This window comes from Globicephala melas, chromosome 9 (genome assembly GCF_963455315.2).
Source record: "Globicephala melas chromosome 9, mGloMel1.2, whole genome shotgun sequence".
Classification (NCBI taxonomy): domain Eukaryota; kingdom Metazoa; phylum Chordata; class Mammalia; order Artiodactyla; family Delphinidae; genus Globicephala; species Globicephala melas.
The window spans coordinates 56,882,925-56,894,904 of record NC_083322.1 but is presented as its reverse complement, the minus strand read 5'-3'; positions in this window follow the sequence as shown (position 1 = coordinate 56,894,904).

Here is an 11,980-nt window from a genome sequence, read left to right as displayed (position 1 = left end):
CACTGTGAAATCCTACAGTGCCTCCCAAAACATCCAAGAAAGAGGTAAGTTTTTTTTAAAACAAATATATTTTGTGGACTCCTAATACTTTGAAAATTGAAAACAATATCTGGAGTTATAGTTGAGCATGAGATTGAAAGATGGTATCATGACATTCTTCAACTATTTGAGAGAAAGCAGCATTTTCCACATATACTCATTATATCAGGGATCGTTTTAGTTTTCAAAAATGGTGAGTCTGCTTGTAATTAGAACATAAAGGATGACTCAATGCCAATTTAAGTTCCTATACAAAGACAACATTAACTGGCAGGGGATCTCTCCTATCAAAAGCCAAATCTTTGCTGTTAAAGTTTTCAGATATTTTCTAACATACAGTATAAAATTTTTTGCATATCTTTTTAAAATAAAAATGTGTTAATTTTTCACAACCAAAGCCACACATAAGGAATTTCCTGACTAAAAATAAAGATAAAAACATGTCTTTCTCTGAATATACATACTCATTGTAGAAATTTTAGAAAATGGAAAAGTATGAAGGAGAAAATAAAAATCATCTATATTTTCACTATCCAAAGATCACTGCTCTTAATATTCTGATACATTTTGTTTCAGTTTTAAAAACTTTTTTAGAAAAAATTTTAGAAGGATAGAAAAGTTGTAAATACAGCACAGAGAGTTAACTTATTTTCTTCACACAGCTTCCCTTAATGTTAATTCCTTGCATAACTGTAGTACAATTACCAAAACTAAGAAATCAGCATTGGTATAATACTATTACCTAAGTCACAGACTTCATTAAAACTTCTCCAGTTTTTGTTTATTAATGTCCTTTTACTGTTTCTAGGATCCTGCTTAGGAGCTCGTGTTGCATTTAGTTGTCATGTCTCTGACATGTGATGAAATTGACTTCTGAAGTGGCCTTGTCAGTTATTTTGTAGAGTGTCCATCAGTTTGGTTTTGTTTGATGTTTTCTCATGATTAGATTGAGGTTATGTATTTTTGGTGAGAATACTGGAGATGTGATGTGTCCCTCTCCATGTATCATATCAGGGAATATATGATGTCAACATATCATAGGTTATGTTAACCTTGATCACTTTGTAAAACTGGTGTCTGCCAAGTTTCTCCATTCTACAGTTACTATCTTCTCCTTTGTAATTTATATTTTGGAAGAGGTACTGGATTCTCTTCTTCCATAGTATGGACCATCTTTCATCCCACATGTGACGTTTTGACATCTATGGCATCCATAACTGCAAGTAGCCCAGGACTTTTTTTTTTTTTTTGATATCTGTTAACTATATTTCAGATATCTCTGTAACCAAATGATTCAATGATCCTTGAAAGCGGAATGAAAAGAATCTCAAATTTTCCCACTCTTTTGTGGGCTCTTGATACTATTTAATTTTAGAGCCAACTTTTCATTTTTGAAGTTGAAAAGGCTGAAGAACTTAGCCCATTTACATCATCAAAAAATAAATGAAATGGAGAAGATAAGGCCGTCTTGAGGCAGTACAATAATAGTCTTCCCACTGAAATATACAATTGTCTTCATAAAATGGTCAAGGGCAGATGGGAGAAGGAAAAAAGATAAGGATGATGCCGTCTGATGCCACTTTTTTTCTAAGGCAAGAGTTGAAGATTTTTCAAGTAAAATAGGAATATTCAATTTAACCTCCACGCAGGGATTATTTCAGTGTAGCAGGAAGTGGTTTTCTACCCATCTGAAAACTCTTCTCAGCCAGACCATCAAAGATTGGAGCCAGAGATGTAAGCAGAGGTGGGGCAGAAAGAGCACACATGTGAATCAATCAGCCTGGATTTGAATCAACCATCCATCAATTACCAGCTAAGTGACTTCACGGAAGTCACTTAATCTTTCTGGCTCTCTATTTCCCCACCTGTAAAGTAACACATACCTCACAGGTTGTTATTAGGATCAAATAAAAAATTTGTGTTGAAAGGCCTGGCACATAATAGGCTTTCTATAAATACTAATTGAATTAGAAAACAACCTTGGGCCAACATGTTCTGCCTTTAAGCCAACACCGGTGATAGCACTTTGTGTATATTGGTTTTGTTGCCTGTCTACTTAGGCATTGTCGTGGACATTATAACACAGGAGAAACAAACTTCGTCTCTGACAGATGGGAGCTCACATTCTAGAGCTAACAGTTCACACTCAATCACATATGGACAGGATGATACACTAATGTCTACAGCAGAATTATGGCCAAAGACTTGATGTTGAGTGTCTGTCGTTCTCTGGGTAGGAAGAAATACAACCATAGGCTGGTGCCTCAAATAAAGCCCTATTTTAAGAAAAGCGAAGCCTCTTTCAGGAATTTTCTCAAGACTGCTTTTCTTTTTTTTTTTTTTAATTCCAATTGGACTCTAAGAAAAATTTTTGCAGCTGCTAAAAAGGGCTGCAAAATCTCTTTAAAAATTTTATTTAATAAAGTATTTTCCTGCTTCTTTAAAAGAAAGCTTACTTCATGGAAAGTTACTATATAAATAAAGCTTTCTTAGTTAAATCTCATTAGCAACCAACCCATATCATTAATAAAATTTCCTATTTGTTGCCTTAACCTAAAATAGGGTAACTCTATAATTTATTATCCAGACTGAGACACTGGGGAGTGACAGTGGGCTTCATTAATAATTACACTGGGACCATAAAGCATGTTTAGCGATAGTCTTGGGAAAACCTGGACAGAAGTTCACTCTAACTTTCCAGAAAGACTGACTAGCCTGATCACTGGTGTCTAAGAGAACTGGTGCATGAGGGTCCTGCAGAAGGGAGTAGGCTGTTTAGATTCAGCAGAAGCGTTTTATGATTCTTTTTCCCCCTGAATTGGAAGATTTGCATGTAATTTAAATTTTAGCATTAACCGTAGCATTAAGAAAAACTCTGTATACCTAAATTGTTCCCAAATTTCAAAGGAGGAATAGATTTCCTGTATTGATGTTCTGGACTTTGATTTAGTGTTTGCTGCTGCCTTAGAGACAGCATGTTAATTTTGTGATTATTAAATTTGAACCTCATTGTATGGTACCCCCCCACTCCCCCCGCCAAAGGGACACATTTTCTACAGGTCTGAGGATAAATGGTTAAAAGACAAATCTGGGCTTTCAGATAAAGCTTGCAGAGAAACAGAACTACCTCTGTATATATTAGATTGTATAGATATTTCTGTTTAAATATTACAGTGTATGCAGTATATATTTGAGTCTATTAGATTTATCAGTTAGGTGCACTGGGAGTTGAGCTAATATTGTGCAGTGTTCTTTCTGCCAAGTAATTTTCTTAATAACATAAATATCCACAGTAATTGTTATTATAACTAACTCACAGATATTTAAAAGGCTGTGATAATGGCATCTCGCCCTTTTCAGGGCTCAGACAAGGCCTGTTTATTCTATGTATGTCCTGCCTTTTTCAAGCTTTCTACGTTCACTTTGAAAATTCACAACATTTAGGTATACCTTCCAGCTAGTACATTACTGGAGACACTAAAAGGTTTAAAGAAAAAAGTGAGTGACTGAATTTTGAAAACCCTGATTAGTATTTTTTTTGTCAAAAGTCAGATACTATATAATATTTAACACTTTTATCTAATATTTAACACTTTTATCCCCAGCTGCATTTGGAAATTTGTTTTCCTCTTCTTTTTTGTATGACATTTATTTTATAACCCAAGTAGTATTTTTGAACTATTTTCTATGTGCTGAGCACGATTATCATTGTGAGGATGACAAAGTGAATAAGACATGTGTCCTGTCTCAAGGGGATCACTATCTCGTTTTTGTTATTTAGAAAAAGGTAAATAGGGTAAAGATTATATTTGTATTGTATGTGCCCAGGGTTCAGAAAAAAATATGCAAATTCTAAAATTATTTTGAAGTCTAGCTATTTAAAAGGTCAAGAGAAGTGTTTTCTTCTCAAGAGCTGATAGAGATGGAGGAAAATCTGCCAACCAAAGAGGTTCAATTTGGACATGCATTCATTAGCTTCTCCACACACTGGCACTCTATGCAGACAAGAGGAGGTATTTACTGAATGTTCGGGGGGCTGTCAGCCTAAATGAGTGCATTTCCCAAAGGGGAAACACCATTTTCCACTAGTATTTAATTATTTCTTTTTTTTCCCTCTATTAAAAAAAGGTCCTGATGAACAGTCTTTGCAAAACCCATTTATTTACCTCTTTCACGAATGTTAGATTGTATAAAATTTCATTTTGGAGGGAAATATCTTTACTGGAAATGCTCTTGTATAACAGCAATTTCATATAACAGATCGATTATGAATTTAGATATTTCATTTACAAGGAACCACTGACTGAGAATGATTAGTAATTTATACTCTCTCTGTGAAGACAGAAAAAAGGACTTGTAGAAATTCATCAAATTAGTAAATATTTGGGTAATTATCACTTACCTAAAGTTAGTTTAAAATAATATATGTTAAATCTCTCAACTTTACAGAGGTTGAGAAAAAAAATGCAGACCCTCTAAACTTGAGCAATAGGAGACAAAAACCTCTTCAACTACACTTCTCTAAGTTGTATTACTCTCTCTAGCTACACACACACACACACACACACACACACTCTGGACCACTCATTCTGGTACAAAATCATATTTGACTTTCATTGTTACTTAGATGTTTCACATGTGTGTCATCCTTCCCCAATTATATGTTATAAATTCCAAAACGAAGACAGTATGGTACTGCAAAAGCATATGGGTTTTAAGTTCCCAGACAGCTGGGTGAAAATTCCAGTTCTGCCATTTACCAGGTGTATGACCTTGGCTAATTTATGAACCCTTCTGAAGCTCTATCTCCTTATCTATTAAATGGGCCTAACTTCTAGGATTATCATGGGGCATACAAATAATAAAGCACATGTCTATTGAATGTGCTTTAGACACATTGACACTCATATTTTTTCCCCACAAAAGGCATTTGTTATCTCTTCTGAGTTCTGTACATAGCATGATTTTCTGCACATTGTCAAGAATGTCAAATGACAATGAATATTAAGCTCTGGCTGCCCTGTCTTGAGAGCCACTACTGAACACATACTACTTTTATATGTATGGTTATGGAATATTTGTATATTTTTAGTGTTTGAATATTTCAGTCTGGTAAATTAGGAATAATCTGCTTTTCAAATTAGATGTATTTTGTAAAATTATGCCAGCACATTTGCAGTTAATTGTTTTTAAGAATAATTGAAGGCTTATGACAAAAGGTACAAAGTTTCAGTTATGGAAGATGAATAAGTTCAAGAGATCTAATGTAGAAGATGGTGACTATAATTAGCAATATGGTATTGGATACTTGAAATTTGCTAAGAGGGTAGATCTTAAGTGTTCTCACCACCAAAAAACAAAAACACAAAAAAGTGATGTTTATCAAAACATCAAGTTGTACACCTTCAATATGTACCATTTTTATTTGTCAAATATATCTCAATAAAGTCAAAAAATCATATTTGGTTGGTCATGTTTACCATATTTGTAGATTTGATGAACCACCAAGAGAGTAATTATGATAAATTTGAAGTGGAGGCGGCAGGAGTAATATGGAGGAAATGGTTCACCACTAAACTGAAATATGTAAGAATTAAATATGTTCATTATTGTGTTACTGAAATAAAAAGGTCAAATGGAATATCATTTTAATGTTCCACACAATGCAAACAATTCTCTGTTAATATATTCTGGTCAGTATGTGTCAAATGAGTTTCTGCTAGAAGTAAATTTGGTTATGTCCTTCATGGGCAAAGAAACTCTCAATAGAAATGCCTATTATTACTTTGTTTTTTCAAATACTCATGGAATATTGTGATAATTTTGCAGAGATGTCACAAATAGAACTGGATTCTATTCTTTCTGGTGGTTTATGTGATAACTTCTGTGGAATGGAAACACTAAACTAGAATAATGCAGTTCTTAATCATCTATGAGTAGCACAGCATTTTTGTGCTGTAATGCAAGAGAATTTATTAGAAATGGTTAAAGATTTGTAAACGAATGGAAAATTTGAGTTATTAATAGATTTTATAATGCAACATTCAATTCAGCTTTTAAAAATAGATATAAAATCTAGTTTTAGTTTCTTAACAATTATAAAGTCAAAATCTGTCATTTACATATTCTAAGTATTTCCTTCCAGTCTCATTAACTCTTAGATCTGTGAGAATTGAGCCAACATGCCATGCAGGAATTTCACAGCTAAAGTAAAGTTGGTGGACTTAGGCCAAGTGTTTCTCAATAGTGAGGTAGTTAAATACAATATGGTATACACTTATAATGGAATGCTACTTAGTTACTGACATGATAGAGTAGTTATATCCACATAGATAACTTTTAAAGGTTCTATTTAAATATTATTCAAATTAAGTAAAGTATTTCATGTGTGAACTAAAATTTACATTTACAAAAATAAACCCCATGACATCTCTGGTTTATAACCTTTCACTGTTTTAAATTTTAAACACAAATAAAACCCCCAAATTGTCACATAGAGTAACAGAATTGAATTAATTCAAGTTCTGTTTCTTCATCCTTTTTGTTTTTTTGGCCACACCGTGCAGCATGTGGGATCTTAGTTCCCTGACCAGAGTTCAAACCCATGTTGCCTGCATTGGGAGCACAGAGTCTTAACCACTGGACCACCAGGGAAGTCCCTCTTCATCTTTATAATGATATAATCTATATAATTATAATTCATCTACTTATTGATAGTAAAATATTATGTTTATATTTAATATAAATTTTATATGCTATATATTTATAGTACATAAAATTTATAATATCAGCATTTTATAAATATAATATCCTTGTTTATTTCTAATCTACTGCTTAAAAGCAGGAATTGGGGAGGTTGGAGATATAACTGGTACCCAAAGCAAGTTTGAATAATTCAATAATTTTGAACTATCGCAAACAGATTCTCGAATAGAGTGTGTATCCCTGAGTCTGTGGGTGTTGGGATTGACTATCTGGGAGTTCTCTGAACTTACTTTTGTGTAAAATACAATACTTATCAAAAGATAATAAAAATATGCTAATTTGAGCATATTTTTAATATATGCTTTAATATATTAATGCATATTTTTAATATATGCTTTTAATATATTATTATTATTTAATTTATTTATTTTTGGCTGTGTTGGGTCTTCGTTGCTGTGTGCGGGCTTTCTCTAGTTATGGCCAGCAGGGGCTACTCTTTGTTGCAGTGCGTGAGCTTCTCACTGCGGTGGCTTCTTTTGTTGCGGAGCATGGCTCTAGGTGCACAGGCTTCAGTAGTTGTGGCACACGGGCTTAGTTGCTCCGCAGCATGTGACATCTTCCCTGATCTGGGCTCAAACCCATGTCCCCTGCGTTGGCAGGCGGATTCTTAACCACTGAGTCACCAGGGAAGCCCTTAATATATTATTGAAACCCAACAGTAAAAAAGCAATTTAGAAATTAGATCAACAAGGTTCTTTTCTAGGAGGGGTACTTTATCACTGACGTTTAAAACACTGCAGGTGGATGGTATTATTAAAAATAAGATGGATCTTTACTTGATTTTATTATTGTTTTAAATTGTTTTACATCGTGCCTAATTTTTTTTAAATTGAGATATAATTGACACGTAGCATTTTATAAGTTCAAGGTGTACATGCTGACTTGATACATTTATACACTGCAGTATGATTACCATCATACAGTTAGCTAACACCTCCATCACATCACATAATTATCATTTCTCTTTTGTGTTGAGGACATTTAAGATGCAGTCTCCCAGCAACTTTGAAGTATGTAATACAGTACTGTTGATTATAATCACTGCACTGTACATTAGATTTCCAGAACCCATTCAACTTCCGGATGAGATGGTGCCTATTCTTATTGCCTGCATCTGGGGTGGACTACTCTCACCACCCTGGCTTGCTAAGCCACTACTAAAATATTTTTTAGAAAGTGAACATGGGGTTTCCCTGGTGGTGCAGTGGTTGAGAGTCCTCCTGCCAATGCAGGGGACACGGGTTCGTGCCAAGGTCCGGGAAGATCCCACATGCCGCGCAGCGGCTGGGCCCGTGAGCCATGGCCACTGAGCCTGCGCATCCGGGGCCTGTGCTCCGCAACAGGAGAGGCCACAACAGTGAGAGGCCCGCGTACAGCAAAAAAAAAAAAAAAAAAAAAAATTGAACATGGTCAAAATAGCCAAAGGAATAGTATTAATGTTCGCCATTGAACTTGAGAAGTTGGTTAAACTACCTAGAATGGCTAAAATTACTGATCTGATTCTCATATTTCTAAAGAGCCTCCTCCTCTGTTATGAAGAATGGATTGACTTGTCCCAAGTGAAAGGAGTTGAGAGAATGGGACTTCTCAACTGTCCAAGCAGTAAAACACCTTTTGGCCATCCAAACAGATAGCTGCAAAGTGTTTAGCACAATGCCTGGCCCAAAGTAAACTCTCAATAAATTCTTACCATTACTATCAGGGGCCCATCCCATATATAGCCTAGTGACAGACTGTGGGGTGTCAACCCTATAGCCATTCCTCCTCCCTCTGCCTTACTCTCAGAACCTTGTGTACAAGTCTCAGATAGCCCTGTGCTTCAGAGTAACTTGAATCCTTCTCCACCTGCAAATCTTGATTCCTAAGGTCAGATTAAGGTTGCACCATGTCTTTTTTCCAGTGCTTAATTTAGAAATAAGCATATGATGCAATTCTGGCCAAGGTAACATGAAAATCTGATAAAGGCACCTGGGAGAGTTCCTTTTTGGGAGTGGAGGTGGGGTGGGAGAATAGACTATCTTCTAGTTCTTTAACATCCTGTGGGAATGTCATGATTAGCTTGCGCAGCCATCTTAAGGGTATAGTGGTCTGGCATGGGTAGGGGGTGAATCAACCCGATGGGGTTGTCAGTTTGACAATGTGGAAAGAATTTGGATCTTTGGTGGCATCCTAGAACCACTGAATCAAACAGCCCTGGAACTTCTCTAACTCTGGACTTTGAGTTATATGTGTGCCACCTAATATTGGTTCTTCTATTTTATTCAAAAGCATCTATGAACTGACATGTCTCTCATTATCCTAAATATATGATTTCCAAACATGTTCCAAAAATGTACCTACGAATTAGGAAGCTTCAAGGATGGATAGTATTACTCATTTGCTGCCCTTCCACTATAGCAGCTGTTCCTTCTATAGTAACGATTTTTGATACTTAGTAAAAAGAATCATTCATACAGTTGTGGAAGTACCTGCATTCTAAAACCATACAGCAACTTCTGGAATGCTATCTATTGCCACCCCATCTTCATAATCTCTTAAGGAGCCTTCTGTGCTTATTTATTCCACATTACAATGGGTATTCATAGATTGGGAACACTTTTCTTCTAATTCATCCTAAGTGGGTTGACAGTCACAGTAGTCACAGTTCTAGACCATAGTGGTCGTCCTTCTCATATTACTTATCACCATTAAAATCACTTACATATTCCTCTTTGGAAGCTGGCATCCATAAAATAGTGAATACTAACTCATCCTAATTTATTGAGTCTAGTCTAGAAAAAGCAGTATCATTGTCAGCATCATACTTTTTCTATTCTTCACAAATTACGGCAGTTTCCGGAATTGTCCTTTCCAAATCTGAAATTCCTCAAAGTATATTGCTCAACATTTAGGCTCCTAGAGACCAGAAGTAATACCAATACCTGCAGCTCCTGGCATGTCTTGTTGAACTGACTGGCTGTTAATATCATTTCCAACTAGGTTTAGATACAGGAAAGTCTTCAAAAAGCTAACTTTGAACACAGCAACAGAAATAAGGTAGAAACCCAAAAGTAAATTTGTCATCATGTAAAACAACCAGGCTCACGCTGCCTTTTCTTGCCCATGACACAGTTTAAAAATCAGCTTTTAGTAAACTGAAGACAACCTAAAGATCAGTTTATTTATTTAACAAATAATTAAGTGGCTACCATGTGTCCACTACTATTCTAAATTCTGAAGATATAGTAGTTAATAAAGCATCTGCCCTCATTGAAGAACGATTAACTTTTAGTGGAAGGAACAAAGAAATAGATAAATAAATAAAATATCTAGTAAATATATATGTCAGAGAATGATAAGTGCTATGGAAGAAAAAATCTGACTAATAGATTCAGCATGCAATATCCTGGCTTGCTATTTAAACTTTAAGAGATTTAGGAAATGTCTACTCATTTTTGTTCTATTGATATATGTCTACTCATTTTTGTTCTATTGATATATTAAAACAATATATTAATGTTTTAGTCTTAAAAGGAAAAGAAAAAATGTTAAATATCTAGCTGCCTCTTGGCCCTTCTATTAACAGTAACTGCCTCTTTTGACCTATTAGAGAATAAACATCTTTGACATAGGCTTGACAAAGTCACAGCCAATACTGATTTAAAATACATTTGATGCTGTTTTTCTGACATCAGATCAGTTGCAGAGGATTTTTTTTTTCTGAACATCGAAGTGAATGTACAAAACTGTCTGGTTTTCTTTCTGTAGAAATGGAAATAAGTTTCAGGGATATAGTTAAAGAGTCAAATATATCCAGTTTTAATCTCAGTCAGGGTGTTTAGAATCTTATTAGCTATTCTGTGATGTGAACTGAGGGGAGTCCATTAGCTCAATATTTTGAATTTCAAATAATGTATCCTATTTTATCTTACCATTAAATTATGAAATTTTTGAACCCTGTGTGTAAAGAAATAATTCTTAGAACTTTATCTTAGTACCTGGAAATTCTCAATTTACATTCTTAAATATACTTTACAGGTCCTATTAGCTTTTGAAAGCTAACAACGTATTTTCATCTTTGTTTTGTGAAACCTCGCTTCCATGCTTATCAGAGTTGTTCTGTGGTCAGCTGTAGTTTCAGACTATGAGTGAATATAGAAGACCAAAACAAAGACTAAGATTTTTTTTTTAATATGGCTGAATTTGCATAATTTCCCTTTGACTTTTTTTCTTTTATTATGATCTATTTTCAATGACAACTCTTTGACAAGACTAGAAGGCCACTGCTATGGAAACTATACATCCAGAATACAGAGCATGAATTGTATTTTTATATATGAGGTAAAGCTCACCTATAAAACCTGTGTATAACCCTAGCAGCATATAACTGGCCTATAAAAATACTAGGAGATAGATCATTAAGAATTATATCTGTACGGGGCTTCCCTGGTGGCGCAGTGGTTGAGAGTCCTCCTGCCGATGCAGGGAACACGGGTTCGTGCCTCGGTCTGGGAAGATCCCACATGCCGCGGAGCAGCTGGGCCCGTGAGCCATGGCCGCTGAGCCTGCGCGTCCGGAGCCTGTGCTCCGCAACGGGAGAAGCCACAACAGTGAGAGGCCCGCGTACCACCAAAAAAAAAAAAAAAAAGAATTATATCTGTATGAAATGATCTCTGCATGAAATTAGAAATATCTAGGGAGTTCTTAGCATCTGCACTAGAACTAGAATTATTCCCATAGAGCACCGTATTAACTTTACAGTGTGATATTTTATAACAAAAAAATGTTGACAACACCCAATGAACTATGATATTGTTAAAAAACTAATTTTTTAGAGGAAACTGATTTTAAAAAACACATATCTACTGATGAAAAACACACAACCTTTTAGAAATCTTTAAAATCTACTTCCATAACACTCATCCATAGTTTGGTACCTATTGGTGACAACGTTTTGGTGAGTCAAAATTTTGTAAATACACACACACACGCACACACACAACACATATGTATGCATATATAAATTCGGTATAAGGTTAAAAATAGTTTTTAGGGCTTCCCTGGTGGTACAGTGGTTAAGAATCCACCTGACAATGCAGGGGAGGCGGGTTCGAGCCCTGGTCCAGGTAGATCCCACATGCCACAGAGCAACTAAGCCCGTACACCACAACTACTGAGCCTGTGCTCTAGAGCCCGC